A 6,409-nucleotide genomic window follows, 5' to 3' on the forward strand; every position below is an offset into this window, starting at 1 on the left:
ATAATTGCCTTGATTTTTTATTCACCTATTTTTTTTAATCCCATGAATATTTATTGAGGCTCTACTAAATTCTAAGCACTATTCTAGGTATTGGGTATTCCTCTTAAACAAGAAAAACTTAGTACTTGGTTTTATGGACTGTACAACAGGATCATACAGGTTAGGGACATTGATTAGTGGGTAGTTCTCTAAGCTGTCATTAATAATTATCTCCCGCAATTTTCATGTGGGTCTACATGTACTTGTTTGAGGAACTCAGTCTGCTCAACCATTATTTATTCTTCTTTAAACTTTCAAACATTTCTTGACCTGACTCTGAATAATTAATTTGCATTCTTAGGAGAAGTTTTACAGTTTCAATGGTCAATTACTTTTCAGATCCCCCAAACTGGAGAATCAACAAAACAATCTCACTTCCCTAGAAGTGAAAGGGCCAATATTTTTGTTTTCTTGCGATGAATACTTTTAGGAACATCCAACCATTCCTGATAATGTTTAACTACTGTTCTCATTGAGAAATCAAGAAAGATGAGACACACTATGATATAGAAGGAAGAGGGATTTTTAAAAGACTTCATGCTTTTTTCAGATAATCCCATTCAGGGCGCTTTCCCCGCTATTGAATTAGAATAAACAAGAAATGGTCTCAAGATTTGCCTCTACTGTCATTAGCAATTGTCTCCTGAAATTTCGTTTCTAGGAACTACAAAATTTCAGAAGTTTGTCTTTCTTCTAAACCCTACTGTAACTTTGTAAGTTTTGCTTCTCCAAAGTCAGTATTTATACTTTGAGCAGATGTGCCAGCAATCTCAGTAGCATGTCCTTTATGGCTCATAACAATGACAATATTTATGTAATCACTCAGTTAACTACCACAGTAGAATGCAAAGTTCAGGGGCTTTCACATTAACTATAGTGTTTTCATAAAAAATTTTAGTAATGATAGGAACAACTTTTTGTTTGAATTTAGAGTAATCTTTCTAAGAGATAAAGTTTCACTCAATACCACTGGCTAATTCTTTTTTTTTTCTTTTTTTCTAATATTTATTTATTTATTTTTTGGCTGCGTCGGGTCTTAGTTGCAGCACACGGGATCTTTCATTGCAGCGCGTGGGCTTCTCTCTAGTTGTGGCGCGCGGGCTTAGTTGCCCTGCGGCATGTGGGATCCTAGTTCCCCAACCAGGGATCAAACCTGCATCCGCTGCATTGCAAGGCGGATTCTTAACTGCTGGACCACCAGGGAAGTCTCCCACTGGGTAATTCTTAAGAGGCTTTGGGGGACTTCCCTGGTGGTCCAGTGGTTAAGATTCCCTGCTTCCACTGCAGGGGGCGTGGGTTCGACCCCAGGGAAGTTCTGCATGCCTCACGGTGTGGCCAAAAAAAGAAAAAAAACAATTGAGACTTTGGAAGAAAACTTTTCTACAATTGTTCCACTTTTTGTTAGTGCTGATAAAATATTGGTTTTAAATATGTGAAAATTGATGTTTAGTACAATCTGAAATCATGGCTGTGTTAGGTAATGGGGTGATCCACTTAAATGACAACTGTTTATTTGACTATAAAAGTACTCTTCCATTTTCACAGAATAATTTAATGAAAATTTTCTTCACAGACACAATAGAAGCTGCAGAACGAGTAGGGAACTGATGGTTCTTTGGTTGTGTTTGTGAAGTCAGATTTCCCACTGTAAAAAACATTCATGCCACTTTTCCACTGAGTATAGTTGGTACAAGATCAACATTTTTAAAACTACGTCTTCTTCTCATGCCTTTTGCACTCATTTTGACACTGAAACAAAAAACTGCATTTAAACATTTCCTTGAAGGCTTCCTCAAACTCTTCAAACAGCCTGGAACGGTTGACAAAGTTAGCGCAACTGATTCAGGCACAGCCCACCATGGACAGCCATGGAGCATTTCCCTGGGGGCCCAGGACTTCAGATGGTGAGGAGTTGCCCAGTGCTTCCCAGCCTCCCACTGGACTTTGCCCCTCGGCACTCCAGCTCCTAATGCTGCATTTTCCCTCTCAGGTCCAGTCCTCCTCTTACCCTTTGGTCTCCTTGAATGATCTCAGCTACCTCAGGCCTGGCGCTCACCGGGCTCACCGAACTTGGCCTTGCCACCAGCTCTTTCTGTTCTAGCTGCATCCTGCAGGGGTCCTGCTTTGGCCTGGCCCCAGGATGGACCCCTGGACTTCCTGGCCACTCCTCACCACGGCGGAGTCATGCCCCATGTTACAGGGATAGGGATGAGGTGACTGTCAGGTCCCGAGGCCTGCCTTTCAGGGTGTGTCACGTTACCCCCCAGCCCCCCACCATGCATGCGTCCCTGCCGAGGACAGGCTTTGACATCCGCTTCCTGATTGCCGAGCATCCTGCTGGACTTCCTGATGGATGTGCCCCATCCGTGTTACGGCGTGATCCGATACACCTCACCGCCTGCATTCAACAGACCTCCCTTTGCCCTGTTTACCAAAGGGCCTTTCCACCTCCACAGGCCACCCTCTCCCTGACTTCCAATTGAGGCTGCAGCGTTACATAATTATAAACTTCCTTGAGTGCTTTCTGTGTGCCGACACTGCACTGTTTCCCGTGGATTAGCTCCTTAAGCCTAGTTACAGCCCTGTGAGGTAGATAGTATGTTCAGCCCATTTCACAGCTGAGGGAACTGAAGCTTCCAGAGTTCCTGTCACTGGGCAAGAGTCACCACAGCTTTCCAATTCATTCCTGGCAGCCGAACTGAATGACTCATGTGGCCCTATGCTAACTCATCATCCAGCTAACAGGTAACCTGTCAATTCACCTTCCTCTATCCAGAACATTCCATTCCTTGATCACTAGAGCTTTCATCCCTACTGCCTCTGAGACCAACTCATAATGCCAGCTGCCTGTTAATATCTAGCAAGGCTTCTCCTTGCCCTGGTAGGACACAGTGCCTGTCAGCTTTAAGGGAGGCCAAAGGGATACCCTACAATGAGGGCAAAAGGGAAATATGGCATGGGCCAACAGACATTGGGCTCCAAGCGGACAATCAGAGAAAACAACCCAAGACTCTCCTCCCTCCCACTGCTTCAGCTGTCCCTGTTGAAAAGCTGAAGCCCACTTTCTCCACCCATGCAGGCTCACAGGCTTCTTCAGCCCCGTGGAATTCCACTGTCGGTGGCCCCTGTCTAGGCACCCCACAGCATCTTCTACCACTCCCTGCCTCAGCTGGCTCATCAAGAGCCTGCCCCATTTCCTCCCTGTATGAGTTTCCTATCGCTGCTGTAACAAATGACCACAAACTTAGTGACTTAAAACAATACCCATTTATCATCTTAACGTTTGGAAGGTTAGAAGTCCAGACATCAAGGTGTTGGCTGCGTTCCTTCAGGAGCCTCTAGGGGAGAATACATTTCCTTGCCTTTTCCAGCTACAGGCTGCCTGCATTCTTTAGCTCATGGCCCCTCCCTCCATCTTCAAAGCCTTCAGCGTAGCATTTTCCAATCTCTCTCTCAATGTCTCTCTCTCTCTCTCACCTCTGTTTCCATCATCACATCACCTTCTCTAGCTCTGACCCTCTTGCCTCCCTCTTAGAAGGACCCTTGTGATCACACTGGGTCCAGCTGGATAATCCCGGCTGATTCCCCCATCGTGAGATCCTGAACTTGGTCACATCTGTAAAGTCCTTTCTGCCACATAAGGTGACATAGTCACAGGTTCTGGGGATTACCATACCTCCCACCACAACAGCCTGCACACTAGAGATGGGAAGCAGGAGGACACGGGGGAGGAAGTACTGGGTTGTGGCAGAGACCTTGGCTAGCTCTAGTTAATATGTACTGTGGGAAGAGGAGGTAGATCAGAAGCACCAGAGGAAACCTGATTTTCTTCTCAGGAAAAGGCAAAGGTCTTTCCTTAGACAAATTTGGAGGAGCTCAATTCTTCCTTGCCCTACCCAGCTGCCTAGGGGGGAGATGGCAGAGGGATGGGGCCGCCCATAAACCAGGTCATCTTAGCACACCCCATAAGATGGATGGCCAGCAAGGAAAGCCACCACTTCCACACACATACCTACTCTTGCCCTGTCCATGTCCTGCCCCCTGGCCTTGCCCCTGTTGTGTCTCTGCTTCTAACCTGGAGACTTGCCTGCTCACCTTACTTTCCCATCCTTGGCCCCAATGGTTGTTCAACCAGGCCCACCCTCTGGCTCTTCCTACTTCAGAAGAAATGTGTCTACCATCCTTGGTCCCCCGGATGCCAATCACTGTACCTCAAGGAAGAGGACATTGCTCAGGGAACTCTTCCCTCGCCCACAGGCATTCTGACCAGAATGTGCTGCACACACAATCTTCCCTCAACAGAACATGGGTCACTGTGAGCTCAACTTTGTAAATAATTGTGAGGTGGCTTTTTTTTTTTTTTCAGCCCCACGATCTCAAACAATGCTTAATGATTTGGTTCATGTAGCTATAATTCATCAAGATCCTGGAATTTAGGGGGAAATGATGATTTGCAATGACATGCAGATAGACTATTTAAAATCACGGTTGTCCCAGAATAGCCAGAACATATGCTCAACATCTGGAAAACAACCGTATGAATGGTGTGACCGCAACAGATACCAGAGAATTGGAAATTTTAAGAACTATACTGAGGGTTTCTGGGTCCTAAGAACAGCAAAATGAAGTCCTTGTAGATTATATAGCAAACTGTTTTTTATTTTTCAAACCCTCTTTATTATAAAATAAAACACAGACACAAGCAAAACAAGTGTATGACAATGAATTATTTTAAGCTGAACATCCTTTTAACTACCACCTAGGTCAAGAAATAGAGCTTTGCCAGGCACCCTAGAAACCACTTCATGTTTCCCATCCCAATCATAGCCCCCTCCCTCGCCCAGAAGTAACCATGATCCTGACTTTTATGTTAGTCACAAAAAAACAAGTGTTTTATCACCCAATTTTGCATCCCTACAGTAAGTTTAGTTTGTCTTTTAAAAAAATTTTTTATTGGAGTATAGTGGATTTACAATCTTGTGTTAGTTTCAGGTGTACCGCAAAGTGATTCAGTTATACATATACATATAATCATTCTTTTTCAGATTCTTTACACATATAGGTTATTACAGAATATTGAGTTCTCTGTGCTATACAGTAGGTCCTTGTTGGTTATCTATCTTATATATAGTAGCGTATGTATGTTAATCTCAAATTCCTAATTTATCTCTCCCCCCATGTTTCCCCTTTGGTAACCATAAGTTTGCTTTCAAAGTCTGTGAGTCTGTTTCTGTTTTGTAAATAAGTTCATGTGGCATTTTTTAGATTCCACATATAAGTGATATCACATGATATTTGTCTTTCTCTGACTTACTTCACTTAGTATGATAATCTCTAGGTCCATCCACGTTGCTGCAAATGGCATTATTTCATTCTTTCTTATGGCTGAGTAATATTCCATTGTATATATGTACCACATCTTCTTTATCCATTCATTTGTCAATGGATGTTTAGGTTGCTTCCATGTCTTGGCTATTGTAAATAGTGCTGCAATGAACATTGGGGTGCATACAGCTTTTTGAATTATGGTTTGCTCCGTATATATGCCCAGGAGTGGGATTGCTGGGTCATATGGTAGTTCTATTTTTAGTTTTTTAAGGAACTTCCATGCTGTTCTCCATAGTGGTTGTACCAGTTTACATTCCCACAAAAACATGGAACGCTTCATGAATTTGTGTGTCATCCTTGTGTAGGGGCCATGCTAATATTCTCTGTATCATTCCAATTTTATTTCATTTATTTATGTTTTAATTAATTAATTAATTAATTAATTTAGGCTGTGTTGAGTCTTTGTTGCTGCGTGCTGGTTTTCTCTAGTTGCAGCGAGTGGGGTTTACTCTTCGTTGTGGTGTGCGGGCTTCTCATTGCAGTGGCTTCTCTTGTTGCAGAGCACGGGCTCTAGGCACGTGGGCTTCAGTAGTTGTGGCTCGTGAGCTCTAGAGTTCAGGCTCAGTAGTTGTGGCGCACGGGCTTAGTTGCTCCGTGTCATGTGGGATCTTCCTGGACCAGGGCTTGAACCCGTGTCCCCTGCACTGGCAGGCGGATTCTTAACCACTGTGCCACCAGGGAAGCCCTCATTCCAATCTTAGTGTATGTGCTGCCGAAGTGAGCACTAGCTTGCCTTTTAAAAACTTTTATTTAAATGTCTTCTAAGTCACTTTTAACTTATTTCCCCCCTTCCATCCCTTTCTTTTCTTTTTTTAAATAATTTGTTTGTTTGTTTGTTTTAATTTATTTATTTTTGGCTGTGTTGGGTCTTTGTTGCTGCACGCAGGCTTTCTCCAGTTGCGGTGAGCGGGGGCTACTCTTCATTGCGGTGCACGGGCTTCTCACTGCGGTGGCTTCTCTTGTTGTGGAGCACGGGTTCTAG

At 43.8% G+C, this 6,409-nt stretch overlaps 1 non-coding gene across 1 annotated transcript; it reads right to left on the reverse strand.

The window, feature by feature from the left end:
* Positions 1-5,687: 5,687 nt before the first annotated feature.
* Positions 5,688-5,794, reverse strand: LOC133082760 (U6 spliceosomal RNA). Its single transcript, XR_009698989.1, has one exon. It is a non-coding gene; the product is annotated as a U6 spliceosomal RNA (small nuclear RNA).
* Between the last annotated feature and the right edge of the window lie 615 nt (positions 5,795-6,409).

Source organism: Eubalaena glacialis, chromosome X (genome assembly GCF_028564815.1).
Source record: "Eubalaena glacialis isolate mEubGla1 chromosome X, mEubGla1.1.hap2.+ XY, whole genome shotgun sequence".
Taxonomy (NCBI): domain Eukaryota; kingdom Metazoa; phylum Chordata; class Mammalia; order Artiodactyla; family Balaenidae; genus Eubalaena; species Eubalaena glacialis.